At 44.4% G+C, this 14,627-nt stretch overlaps 1 protein-coding gene across 9 annotated transcripts in view; it reads left to right on the forward strand.

Annotated features, from left to right (window-relative positions):
- tmem98 (transmembrane protein 98) overlaps positions 1-14,627 on the forward strand; it is a 73,475-nt gene that overhangs the window by 24,365 nt on the left and 34,483 nt on the right. For 2 of the 9 annotated variants that reach the window (XM_078529790.1, XM_078529786.1), the window contains one exon: positions 5,804-5,885. The exons of 6 other annotated variants lie outside the window; for them this stretch is intronic. The gene's annotated coding sequence lies outside the window, so the exon portion shown is untranslated. Of the gene's footprint in view, positions 1-5,803; positions 5,886-14,627 lie in introns of those variants that run through there. One more of the 9 variants, XM_078529789.1, reaches the window with a different exon arrangement.

Below are 14,627 nucleotides of genomic sequence, written 5' to 3' on the forward strand. Positions count from 1 at the left end.
TTCCGTGGGACTTACCTGAATAATTACCCAGTAAATGTTAGAAAGAAAAATCCTAGTCTAACTCCTGGGTAACTGTACTATTGACACCCCCAGTTCCCTCCTCAATCCCCTCTGACTTCCCCGAGCCCCCTGACTCCTGCCCAAACCCCAGACTCCCCTCTGATCCCACAGCACCCACTGATACAACCTGAGTAGCCCCCACCACCCGCCTCCCCCTAAGCCCCCGATTCCCCACACCTGAACTGACTAGACCCCGACCTGACAACACCGCTTGACTCGAACTGACTACCCCGACCCACCTACCCACCTCACCAACCCTACCATCTAACCACCTACCAACCTGCCACCTTTCCCTGCTGCCACCCGGCCCAAATGCTCACTCACCTTATCCAGCTACCCATTATTACACAGCTACACACTCATCCATTCACTCACACATTCACTCATACACTAATACACTGAGAGGGTTGGGGGGCCTTCAAACACTTACCAGAATACAGCAGCTGCTGCCGTAAGAGGGTGTGGCTTCACCGCAGATTATCTTAGGTGCTCTCTGTGAGGATTCAAATACTGAGAGTTCTGCAGGATCCTCCATCAGAAGTCAGGGCCTTTTCAACAGTATGCAGGTAAGTAGGCTGTTTCCTGTCTGATCAGAATCGGACACAGGGGTTCCGACTCTGATCGGGTGTTTGTGCCCATTGTTATTTGGCACACCAGCAGTGAATGTGGCACCCCGGGATATATATTTACATTAAATTAGTTCCCAACTCTTTACAAATATTATAACAAAATAACAATATAGCATCCCTCTTTCTTTAACAAAATACTGTCTCTACATCAATATAACTGTTCCAATCATTAGCTTTCTTTTCTAAACTATGGAAGATGAACAACTGACTCTTATAAGTACATTTTTAGAGTCTTTTATAGCTTATTTTCTTAGGAAAACATTATTCATGGCATGATTTAAGTGGTAGGATGTTGTCCCTCCATTTCAGTGGTGAGTTGACATGTTGCATGTCAGTGCTGTGCATGTTGCTCCTAGTGTTGTAGGAGTAGTGCTTGACGTTGCTAATATTCTGTCACTTGCTGGTGATGTTGATGATGTTGTCTCGCTAGTTAGTGATGTTGCTGGTGTTGTTGATGATCTTTCCTGCTTTTCCAGCTCAGTTGTAGGTCAAATGTGGACTCTGTTGCTTCTCATTTGCTTATCAGTTTCAGTCTCAATGATGTATGAGCTTGGAGTCTCAGCTTCATCAGCAACTATTGCTGAGCTCCAGGTTTTCATGATTGGATCCTGTACATATACAATTTGTCCTTTCAACAGCTCAGGTAGGGATTTGACATGCTTGTTAAAGTGTTGACCTCCTACCTATACATTTACTTCCTCCTGGTCACTTTAAGGAAGCACCTTGCTTGGCAGAATTGTCTTATACTTTCTTCTATTCAACAGCTCTGCTGGCAATTTCATGTCTGCCTTGAGAGGTGTAGAGAAGTGTAGGAATGAAAATAGGCAAGATTTGGGTCTTCCTTTATCTCTTGGCATTTTGTGATGGTTCTTTTAACCGTCTGGACCTGTCTTTCTATAAATCCATGTCCTCTTGGGTAATGTGGTGATGATGTTGAACCCATACTATTCAGCAAATTTCTTAAATTGTCTGGAGGTGAACTGGGTTTCATTGTCATAGATTATTCTTTTAGGAATCCCTTGTTCAGTGAACAGAACTCATACTGCTGAGATGATGTCGTAACTCTTAAATCTTTCACTTTTCAGATTACAGGGAACTTTGAATTGTAGTCTGCAACTATGAGATACCATTCTTGATTGTGTCTGAATAAATCGGCTCCCACATATGCCATGATCTGGGTGGTACTTCAGTAGCTATCATCTCCTCTTTCTGCTGTGTACATCAGACATACATTGCATGTAGACGCCATTCTTTCAATGTTCTTTGTAGATGCCTATGCAGCACACAACAGAGCTGGCTCTGAGCTTACACTTCTCCATCCCCATGTGGCCTTCATGTATCTTCTGGAGGTGTCCTTTTTTGGTTATCATTATTCTGGATCCGGCTAGCAGAACACCATCTTCTTGTGAGATGTCATCTCTGATTTGCCAGTACTGCTGTATTGCTGGCTGTATTTGCCTATCTTATCAGGCCATCTCTGGATTACTTGCTGAGAGAGCTTCTGTAACTTTTCATCTTTGCTTGTCTGATCTCTAATTTGACCCAGTTTCAGTTGTGTTATGGTCAGTCGGTGATGGATCTTTATGCCCAGATCTTTCATCTCATGGTTTACTGAGATAAGCTGCAGCTCTTTGCAACTGCTCAACCGCAGCACAGCAGGACCATCTTTTACAGTGAAGTAAAACATATAGTTAACATCTTCCCCTTTGTGTGTCCTTCTGATTTGCATTGTTCCTGGCTGTTGAATCTCCATTCCCCGTGTACTGTTAGCATTAGTTTCAGGGCATCTTTCCTTGGGTAACTATTTTCTTTCAAATTTTCAGGGACGATCTTCTGGTACAGTCTGAGTGGGATGATACTACTCTGTGCTCTGGTATCAAGCTTCAGCTTCACATTTATGGCTGTGGGCTTATTTCCCACTCTCTTCTTGATTCAAATGGTCGTGTGCATTTCTTTTCTCTGGGTACTGTCACATCCAGCCATTTCATGCAGTTGTACAGTTCTTATGCCTATTGTGTCCTCAAACTCATTGTCGTCTTCTATGGATTTTTGGTTTCTTTTCCCTCTCATTTGCCCTGTTGCTCTGACTCTGATAACTCCTTCTTTCTTCTGCACATCTTTTCCACAAGGTCTGCAGATTGATCCAAATGTGAGACATTTCCTTCTGTCTTGTCAACTCATGTGGTTGTCCACAGATCTTGCACATCTTTCTCTCGGTCTGGTGTGCATTCTTTTGTTGCTGCTGCCTTTCTCTTGGCTTAACTGAAAACTAGCCATTTGGGTAATCAGCATCTTCATCTGTCTACATGTGGCTTCATGTGTTCTGGCAGTGTCTACAGTCCGTGATATGATGAGCTTGCCCTTTCCAACCATTTTGTACTTCAGGGTGTGCAGAGCTCCAGTTGAGTTGATGTAGCAGCCTTTCATCAGTGTCATTAAATTTACATTTTCTGGTTGCACTTTTTCAATCTTGTTATGAAACTGTCAACAGGCCCATCTGTTTCCTGCCTCAGGCCTTGAAATTCACATTGGTAGATCCGAGGATTTGATTTTGGCTGGAAGTGTGTGCTGACTTTTTTTAAAAATTGTCTGGGTTTTTGCTGTCATCCTCACTCAGCTCCCACCTATTAAACACATTTAACCCTTTCCCTCCTGTCCACAAAAGGGTGCAGCTGACCCTTTCCTCTTCACTAGTGCCTTTTAGAAAGCCACTGAATGTCAGTCTGCACTCTTATTTAAGATCCTCAAATGCCCCTGTGACATCATCAGCTTTCCAATTCATCATGGGCTGTAACTGTGCGTTCATTGTTATGGTAGCCATTTCATTTTTGCACAACTTACTCAGTTTTTCCCTTTCTCTGGCGCTAAGTTAGGTTATTTCGATCAAATTCGGCATTAAATTCATTTAAAATGTCCCCTCACAGACAACCCGCTGCCACCATGTTATGTCTTTTTTAATTTCTTCTTTCATAGGGATACGAGCATCCCGTTTATTCCCTGTCCCTAATTGCCCTTGAACTGAATAACTTGCTAGGCTATTTCAGATGCAAGTTAAGAATCAACCACATTGCTGTGAGTCTGGACACACATGCAGGTCAGATCAGGTAAGCACAGCAGATTTCCCTCCCTAAAGGATATCAGTGAACCAGATGGGGTTTTACAACAGTTGATGACAGTTTCATGGTCAGCATTACTGAGGCTAGCTTTCAATTCCAAATTTTGTTAATTAGATTTATATTCCACCAGCTGCCAGAGCATTAGCCTGAGCCTCTGGATTACTAGCCCAGTGACGTTACCACTATTCCACCGTTTCCCCCCCATAAGTAAGAAATAATCACATTTTAGACTCCAAACGTTGGAGCTTCATCACGTGTATTTCTTGCTGCTCTCCACGTGGCTTGTGGACTGATATATTGTTACTCGGCAGATAACTGCAGTACAGCAGTAAAACATTGCATCCCGGGATATATATTCACATAGCAATTAGCTCCTAGCTCTTTATGAATAATATAACAATATATAACAAAGGGAATGAAGTTTGTGATGAGGATGGAAGATGATAGCTTTGCCCTTCTCAATGTTTAAAAGCTTCACAAAGATAAAAATAAGGGGCAAAACTGAACTCATTCACTGCGAATCCCCTGCAGCATTTAGCTTTCAAAAATCCAAATCTTTTACTGGATTGAGCCCTGTTAAACCTTTTATTAACTTGCCAAGAAATGTTGTATGGTTCAGACAAGATATCTGTGCAATGTAAGTGTGAGGGATCAGGACTTTACAATTTAATGCTGCAATCTGAAGTATTCTTGGATTAATTATGGGTTTATCTCAACCTCTCTGCATTTGTTTTCTAACATGTTCCTTCAATGAATAGGGGTTGCTATTCAGATGGACGTGCAGCACTGAATAGAAATTGGGCTTTATACTTTTGACAGTGACTGATTTGTACTTAGTGTTTCTTCTTTTCTTTTCTAAAGTTTGTTTCAAAGCCAGAACACTTGCACTTTAACCCTTGGTTGACAAAGTGTCTTTTGGAATTTTCAAAGCTGCTCCTGTAATTTGTTGATTGCTTAGTCTTAGTCACTATGTGTGAGGAGCTGCAGAGGGGAGCTGGTGGTGTAGTTGGGTTATCACTGGACTGGTAATCTCCCCTGGTCTTTCTCCCTTAGTGCCACATTATTTACCTTTTCAAGTATGCACCCATTTCCCTTCAAAAGTCACTATTGAATCCATTTCACCACCCATTCAGGTATCCCATTTCATAACAATTTGCGGCGTTAAAAAATTTCTCCTCATCTCCCCACTGGCTCTTTTGTTAATTGTTTTCAAATTATCGCATGTCTACTTCTGACTCTACTAATATGGATACACTGTAATTGGGGAAGATCCCACAGTGCTGGCATCTAAGGCCATTCTCAATTGCCTTTATGTGAAGAGACTCCTCTAACCCGCTACGATGTAAAATGGTTCTCAAAGGGTGAACTCTTCCAGAGTATACAAGACAGACTCTCTACATTGGAGCAATTCCAAGACACACTTAAAAGGCTTGTCATAGTTGAAAGGGATGTAAGGCAGGAGCTTACACAATAACTCCTGAGTAATATGAATGCGGAGCCCTTGCAATTCCTGACTTTTGCAGTGAGGCTTGTGAAATGGCAGAACAGAGCATTTGTTAATACGAAGAACAACAGAAGGACCAGACAGGGGCGGGGGAGGGGGTACTGAGCTAAAATCTGTCATAAAAATCAGTGATAAAATAGGGTTTCATTTTATCAAATCATTTCTTACTTACCTCTCCTGCCATGGAGCAAACTATGTGAGGAGTTCTTAAGTTCAAAATTATCACCCAAGCACTAATGAAACACATGTTTAAAAACTGACCTTTGTACAGTTGTGATGGTCTCAGTTTAAACACAACAAATTAACTACATGCATTGTGGCACAACACTGCCCTGTATACGGTAAAATTGTATGAATCTTAGTCCATTATTCCCAAGTTTACAATTGATTTTTTAACGAATTATTGTACACTTATCAAGAGCACACACTAACAGAGTAAATGGGAAGTATGCAAGATAGTATTTTATATGAGGAAATGCTGGTTTATATTTCAGAGATGTCAATTGCTTGAAGAGATCTGCAATAGTTCCACTGGCTAGACGGTGCCAAACAGATGAATGATTAGCTTCTGATTAGGTAAGAATAGGGTATGGATTTCAATATTTAACCATCAGAGGAGATTAATCCTTCTGGATACATTTCCTTAATGTAAAAACATAAGAAATAAGGGCTGTTTAGGCCATTTGACCCTTGGAGCCTGCTCCACCATTCGATAAAATCATGGCTGATTTTCTACTTCAACTCCATTTTCTGCACTATCCCTTAATTCACCTAGTGTCCAAACATCTATCAATCTCTGATTCTAATATGCACAGTGACCGCATCCATAGCTCTCTAATTCCAAAGATTCACAACCCTTTGAGTGAAGAAATTTCTCCTCATCTCAGTTCTAAATGATCAATTTCCCAACCGGGGAAACATTTTCTCAGGGTCTACCCCGACAAATCCCTTAACAAGTATATGTTTCAATTAGATTACTTCTCCTTCTTCTAAACTCCAGGAAATATAGGCCTATTCTACTTAATCTCTCCTCACAGGACAATCTCCTCATTCCAGGAACCAATCTAGCTATTCTTTGTTGCGCTCTTTATGGCAAGTACTTCCTTCCTTAGGTAAGGAGATGAAAGCTACACACAATACTCCAGGCGTGACCTCACCAATGCCCAATCCTAATGCTACTACTTATGACTCAAAACTCTTTGTAACAAAAGCTAACATACTATTTGACTTCCTAAATGTTTGCTGTGCCTGTGTGTTAACTTTCTGCGATCCATGTACAAGGATACCAACCAGGTCCCTATGAATGAAAACATTTTCCAGTCTCTCACTATTCAAAAATATTCTGCTTTTTAAATGTTTCCTACCAAAGTGTCAAATGTCGCCAAATTTTATTCCATCTGCCACGCCCTTGCCTGCTCACTCAACCTATTTATGTCCCTCTGCAGCATCTTTGTTTCCTCCTCATTGCTTATTTACCCACCTAGCTTTGTATTGTCAGCGAACTTGAATATGTTACACTCAGTCCCCTCATCTAAGTTATGAACAAAGTTTGTAAGTAGCTGACGCCCAGGTACTGATCCTTACTGTGCCCCACTAGTTACAGCCTACCAACCTGAAATATTGTTATTCAGGCACTGAAAGAACATTGATCAACTGCAGATCTGTGAGGCTTTCATTTGTTCTTGGAACGTCGGCAAGTCTACACTTGCTGGCCGTCCCTAGATGTCCTGGGAAAGTGGTGGTGGTGGGTTTTCTAGTGATGGTATTCGCACCACATGTTCGTAAAGCCCAGGAAATTGAACTAGCAATGATGTAGCAACAATGGTGTTTGTCCAATTCGGGATGCTACGTGACTTGGAAGAGATGGTATTCCCAAGCCAATGGTGGTCTTGTTCTCCTTGGTGGTTCGAGTCAGTGGGACGGTGGGGTTGGGGAAGGGAAATGTTGAGTGCCATTTTTTCCATCTTCCTTGGAGTGAACCATCAGTCCACACATAGGCCTATTGGAGCTCTAATGGTTATGGAAGCTCCATAGGTTTGTTTGTTGATGATGAGAATGTGTCCTCCCCCACCCTCAAACTCTAGGTACAGGATGGCGATCAGAAACTGGAACTTTTCCCCTCCTGAGCCCAGGGGTTGCCAGGCCAACTGTAGATAATCAATGTTGCTGGCTGTAGTCATGAATTCTCTGGTCTGTATCACTCAGGCCATAACAAATGACTAAAACTGGAATTCCTTGAACTATTCAGCTGACAGACTTTATGGGGAGAATTTTCTCCCCATTGGGCAGGCCGGTTGGGAGCAGGCGCGGGCGGGTGTGGAGCCGATCACCGCCCACGATTGGCTGCATGCCGCCATTTTACGTGGGCGGGCCAATTAAGGCACGCCCAGCGTGACGCACGCCCGGTAGCGCTCAGCAGCACCTGCGCGGGCGGGGGGAGGAGGGAGAGTCGGGGCCTGCGCTCTTTCACACACACGGAGCTGCCTCAGGGAGATTAGGCACAGTTTCAAAGTTCAAAATAAAGAAAGTGAAAAATCATTCACACGTGTCCCCTCATGTGACAGCGTCATATGATCTGGGACATGTTTATCAAAGGTTTGCAAAATATTTATTAATTTAATAAACTCTTCATGAAGTCTCATCCCGTCCGTGGATGAGGTTTCATGAAAAATGCGAAGGCCGCCTGGGCTCTACGCCTGCCCCCCGACCCTAAGGTTGGACGGACAGCCCTGTCAATTTGGTAAATTAGTTAATTAATGGCCTTAACAGGCCTTTGACAGTTCGGCAAGTGCACAGCTGACTCCAGTGCGCGCCCGCCAAGCAGAAGATCAGAATGGTGCGCGGCGACATCGGAACGCACGCCTGACATCACCGCATGTCATTTAACGTGTCGGCGTGCAGGGCCCGAACCCACTGGCCGAACAGAAAGTTCACCCCCCTATAAGCTGATTGATATTTGGCAGAAATGTTAGTGACGATGATCTTGAGGTCACTGATTTCAAAGCCTATCACAGAATAGAAAAATATTTCAAGCCCTCCCGGGGAAGATTTTAACTTTGGGTGATAATGTGAAATGAGTGATATTGAATCAGCCCCTCTCTCCTGATTGAAACCATTGGATCGAGAGAGATGTATAATCAGGGTGCTGATCCAACATTCCGTGTTTTCTATTGCTGTTCAAAGTCGAAATACCAGAATTGAGTGTGGGACCAGCAGAGTAAATCACATTTGCAAATTTATTCAAACAATCCTATCTTCAAACCACAGACCACAAGGAAAACTTGTCGAACTCCACAGATTGACAATAAAGACTGAGGACTAGAAGCCTGAAATCAATACAGAAAATACTGGAAATTCAGAGTGAAAGGTTGATGAATGGTTCGGAGAGAAGATCCTTGTCTAAAATCTCATATTTTGCAAACGGATGGAAAATTCACACACTTCCTAAATAATTCTAACGTGGTGATATGCATCATTGTGGATGTTAGAGCTGAGAAGGCTAAGAGGACATTTGCTCGAGCTGTTTAAAATTATGAAGGGTTTAAGCAGAGTAAATGAAGAGAAACTAGGGCAGCGTTTTCCCTCTGTTGTGGGGGGTTGTGCGGAAGCGGGGGCGAACGGGCGGGCTCCTGATCGGCACCCCCAGTTGGGGGCGCGCCGCCATTTTACGTGAGCGGGCCAATTAAAGCCTGACCAGCATGACGTCCGCCCGGAAGCGCTGTGCGCTCCATGTGGGGGCGGGGGGGATTCCCTGAGCAGGTCTGTGTGCTCTTTTGCACATGCACAGAAGCGCACACAGATCTCCCTGAGGCAAAGTGCTGCCTCAGGGAGATCGGTTGAACTTTAAAAAATTTATTAAAGGTAAGAAAAAATTTTCCTGACATGTCCTCTCATGTGACACTGTCACATGAACTGGGACATGTCCATCACTTTTATTTAAAAATTTTCCAAACACTTTAAATCCTTCATGAAACCTCATCCCGTGGATCAGGTTTCATGCTTTTTTGGAAGGCTGCCTGGGCTCTTCGCCTGCCCGCCAGCCTTAAGGTTGGACGGGCAGGTCCATTGATCATTTTAATTACTTTTTTAATGGCTTTAATAGGCCGTTGACAGGTCGGCGTGTGCGCAGCCGAGTTGGCTGCGTGGCCGCCGAACTGAAAATCTAAATGACGCGGGGTGATGTCGGGACCCACACCCAACCCTGCCCCAACTCGCCGGCCGGAGAATGCTGCCCTAGATGTTTCCAATGTTGAAGGGCAAAATGACAAAAGGGACGGTGGTGCAAGGCAAAGAGGGCGATGACGGAATAAGTAAAGAAATAAAAGGATGAGTGTGGAAGAGCTGTAAATGGGAACAGCATTAACATTACCAGCACCTGCTTTCTGGGGAAAAAGGTGGCTGTTAACCAGAGGACACTGATTTAAGGTGATTAGCAAAAGGAACTAGCGGTGATATGAGGAAAACCTTTTTTTTTAAACGTAAGAGTGATTAGGGTTTGCAACACACTGCCTGTTGGGTGGTGAAAACAGCTTCAATAGCCACCATCAAAAGAGAATTAGATAAATACTTTAAGGAGAAAATATTGCAGGAATATGGGGAGAGAGTGAGGGACTGGGACTAACTTAATTGCTCCTGCAAGGGCAGACACAGACTCAATAGAAATCGCTGCCTTCTGTATGATTCTACAATTTTATGATCATGGGGTAAATTAAAGTTAAATCCATATTCCCATTAATATACATATATGGGAGCTCAAATGGGCTACAATGAAGAGAGTATAGTCACCAACACTGCAGTTAAAATAGTCCTTTGGCGAATTGCATGCCCCTGAAACTCAAACATGACAAGCCAGTTGCCAGGGGTTTAGGGATTAGATTGCTTAGGGCCACGCATGGGTGGAATTTTCCATTTATGAGACTAAGGGCGGATTCGTCCCAGATTTGCACTAAATGCGGTAATGGGCGGGAAAAAGGATGTTCTACCCGCCGGCCGCAATGGCGGCTTTTCACACCATATCGTTCCATTCCCGCCTCACTAATCACGCAGACACAGGAAACACGCCATCTCACTGGCGGGCGGCGTCTGATTTGCCCCCCTCATGCTTGCCCTTCCCCCCCTCACCGCCATTCCACGGCCTTGCTTCCCCAGTGCCCACCTTGTGTTCGTCATCCCCACCCTCGCCTCACAGCCCAGCCCCTGGCTGAGATGCTAGTTTCTGAAAATGGAGTTCTGCCTGACTACCCCTGCCCAGTGGTGTCCTTGCGAACAACAGTCCGACTTTTTGCCTGCCGCTGGATTCTCCTCTCACGCCCGCCACGAAACCCACTGCGGGCAGGATGGGAAAATTCTGCCCATGACCTTTGAGTCAGTTTGGACCGGCAAAGAGATTGCATTCTCAATGCAATGACTAAATTAAATGGCTTCTACACTGACAACCCACCACATCCCTTCAAGACAATAACTTGCGTTTATATTCATCTTCTAACGTAGTAATACAGCCTAAGGTGCTTCAGAAGAGGGTCATCAAACAAAATTTGAAACCAAAGGCTGAATTTTTGCCACAATATAGGGTGAGTATGGAGGTGGGCAGGCATATAATAATGCTGGTGTGCCAGTTGGTTGGCACAATCCCGTTCCCAGGCCATTTTCCAGGAGGTGGGATTGGGGGCTGAGGGTCTAACCACTCGTAAATGCCGGGCAATCAATAAAAACATATAGCAGGCCAATTAAGGCCAATTATCAGAGGCCGACTGGGCTCCCCGTCCACAATGCTGGCCCAGCAGCTTTGATCATTCTTTTTTTCACAGAATCACACAGTGCAGAAGAGGCCCTTCGGCCCATTGAGTCTGCACCGACACGTGAGAAACACCTGACCTACCTACCTAATCCCATTTACTAGCACTTGGCCCATAGCCTTGAATGTTATGACGTGCCAAGTGCTCACCCAGGTACTTTTTAAAGGATGTGAGGCAACCCGCCTCCACCACCCTCCTAGGCAGTGCATTCCAGACCGTCACCACCCTCTGGGTAAAAATGTTTTTTCTCACATCCCCCCGAAACCTCTTGCCCCCCACCTTGAACTTATGCTCCCTTGTGACTGACCCTTCAACTAAGGGGAACAGCTGCTCCCTATCCACCCTGTCCATGCCCCTCATAATTTTGTACACCTCGATCAGGTCGCCCCTCAGTCTTCTCTGCTCCAGCGAAAACAACCCAAGTCTATCCAACCTCTCTTCATAACTTAAATGTTTCATCCTAGGCAACATCCTGGTGAATCTCCTCTGCACCCACTCCAGTGCAATCACATCCTTCCTATAATGTGGTGACCAGAACTGCACACAGTACTCCAGCTGTGGCCTCACCAAAGTTCTATACAACACCAACATGACCTCCCTACTTTTGTAATCTATGCCTCGATTGATAAAGGCAAGTGTCCCATATGCCTTTTTCACCACCCCACTAAAATGCCCCTCCGTCTTCAAAGATCTATGGACACACACGCCAAGGTCCCTTTGTTCCTCAGAACTTCCTAGTGCCATGCCGTTCATTGAATACTTCCTTGTCAAATTACTCCTTCCAAAATGTATCACCTCACACTTTTCAGGGTTAAATTCTATCTGCCATTTATCTGCCCGTTTGACCATCCTGTCTATATCTTCCTGTAGCCCAAGACACTCAATCTCACTGTTAACCACCCGGCCAATCTTTGTGTCATCCGCCAACTTACTAATCCTACCCTCCACATAGTCATCTATGTTGTTTATATAAATGACAAATAATAGGGGACCGAGCACAGATCCCTGTAGTATGCCACTGGACACTGGCTTCCAGTCACTAAAGCATCCCTCTGTCATATCACCATCTGCCTCATACAACTAAGCCAATTTTGAATCCACCTTATCAAATTATCCTGTATCCCATGTGCCTTTGCCTTCTTTAAAAGTCTCCCATGTGGGACCTTGTCAAAGGCTTTGCTGAAATCCTTGTAAACTACGTCAACTGCACTACCCTCATCTACACACCTAGTCACCTCCTCAAAAAATTCAATCAAATTTGTTAGGCATGACCGCCCTCTGACAAAGCCATGCTGACTATCCCTGATCAAACCTTGCCTCTCCAAGTGGAGATAGATACTCTCCTTCAGAAATTGCTCCAATAGTTTCCCTACCACTGACATGAGACTCACTGGTCTGTAGTTCCCTGGCTTATCTCTACAACCCTTCTTAAATAGTGGAACCACATTAGCCGTTCTCCAGTCCTCTGGTACTTCCCCTGTGGCCAGAGAGGAATTAAAAATTCGGGTCAGAGCCCCTGCGATCTCCTCCCTTGCCTCCTTCAGCAATCTGGGACACAAATCATCCGGACCTGGAGATTTGTCCACTTTTAAGCCTGCCAACACCTCCAATACCTTGTTACTCCCTATATCAATTTGCTTAAGAATCTCGCAGTCTCTCTCCCCGAGTTCGAAACCTTCATTCTCATTCTCTTGGGTGAAGACGGACGTGAAGTATTCATTCAACAATCTAGCAATGTCCTCTGGCTCCACCCATAGATTGCCCCCTTGGTCCCTTATGGGCCCTACTCTTTCCCTGGTTATCCTCTTCCTATTGATATACTTATAGAATATCTTGGGATTTTCCCTACTTTTACCAGCCAGAACTTTCTCATATCCCCTCTTTGCTCTCCTAATTGCTTTCTTAAGCTCCACCCTGCACTTTCTGTACTCCACTAATGCCTCTGCTGATTTGCTTCCCTTGTACCTGCTAAAAGCCTCTTTTTTCCTTCTCATCGTAACCTGAATATCTCTGGACATCCATGGTTCTCTGGGCTTGTTACTCCTTCCTATCACCCTCGAGGGAACATGTTGAGCCTGCACCCTCCCCATTTCCTTTTTGAACACCCCCCACTGCTCCTCTGTAGATTTCCCCACAAGTAACTGTTCCCACTCTACCTTGGGCAGATCCTGCCTTATTTTACTAAAATCCACTCTCCCCCAGTCCAAAACATTTTTTTGCAACTTGCCGTTTTCTTTGTCCATAACAAACTTAAACTGTACCATGTTGTGGTCGCTATCGCTAAAATGCTCGCCCACCACCACCTCAGCCACCTGTCTGGCTTCATTCCCCAGAATTAGGTCCAGCACTGCACCGTCCCTTGTTGGACCCTCTACATTTTGACCTAAAAAGTTCTCCTGTACACATTTCAAGAAATCCACTCCATCCAAGCCCTTAACACTATGTCTATCCCAATTAATGTTGGGAAAGTTGAAATCACCTAATATAATTACCCTGTTGTTATTGTTTTTACATACCTCCACAAATTGTGCACATATTTGCTCCTCAATTTCCCGCTGACTACCTGCGGGTCTATAATAAACACCTAATAATGTGGTTGCCCCTTTTTTATTCCTAAGCTCTACCCACAAAGCTTCATTCGATGCCCCCTCCAAGATACCATCTCTCCTTACTGCAGTAACTGACTCCTTAACTAATAATGCAATGCCGCCTCCTCTTTTATCCCCTCCCCTGTCTCGCCTGAAGATTCTATATCCCGGAATGTTGAGCTGCCAATCCTGCCCTTCCCTGAACCACGTCTCTGTGATGGCTACTATATCATAATTCCACATGTCAATCCTCACCCTTAACTCATCCATTTTACCTGTAATACTCCTGGCATTAAAGTAGAGGCCATCCAGCCTTGCTTTACTCCCTTGAAGCTTATTGCAGCTGTACTCCCTCTGACTTGATTGTTTTCAAAGTTGGTGAGTTCAAACCAGCTTCTAAAGCCTGCCCACCATTCATAATTGATCAGCAAGTGCATTCTTTGGCTTCTAACTAGGCAGTTAGTTTAAAATCACTGCTGGCTGACTGTTCCCGATACAGTGGGGACACAGGACTCCCATTTGGCTCCAAAGGTGGGGCCCCGACTCAAAACCCAAAGTCCAACCCCAGTCACATAAGGTGATATTAGGACAGATGGAGAAAAGTCTTGGTCAAATTGGTAGGCTTAAAGGAGCTTCAGAAAGGAAGAGAAGTGGAGAAACTTTAGGGAGTGGGTACCAGAGCTTAATGGCTTGGCAGCTGGAGGCACAGCTGCCAATTGTGGAAAATTGGGGTTTGTGCAAGAGGCCAGAATTAGAGGAGTGTAGAGATCTTGGAGGGTAATAGGGCTGAAAATAAGAAATATAAATATTTTACTACTGTTGAAAATACAGTTCTCAATAACAGCATCTAGCAATGCAGCTTCATAGTTGTATATCGCAGCTCGTGGGTTACTTACTTTTGAATGACTGGGCCCCTAGCCTTTTTGTGTGTCTAT

The sequence above is a fragment of the Cetorhinus maximus genome, chromosome 25, assembly GCF_964194155.1.
Source record: "Cetorhinus maximus chromosome 25, sCetMax3.hap1.1, whole genome shotgun sequence".
Taxonomy (NCBI): domain Eukaryota; kingdom Metazoa; phylum Chordata; class Chondrichthyes; order Lamniformes; family Cetorhinidae; genus Cetorhinus; species Cetorhinus maximus.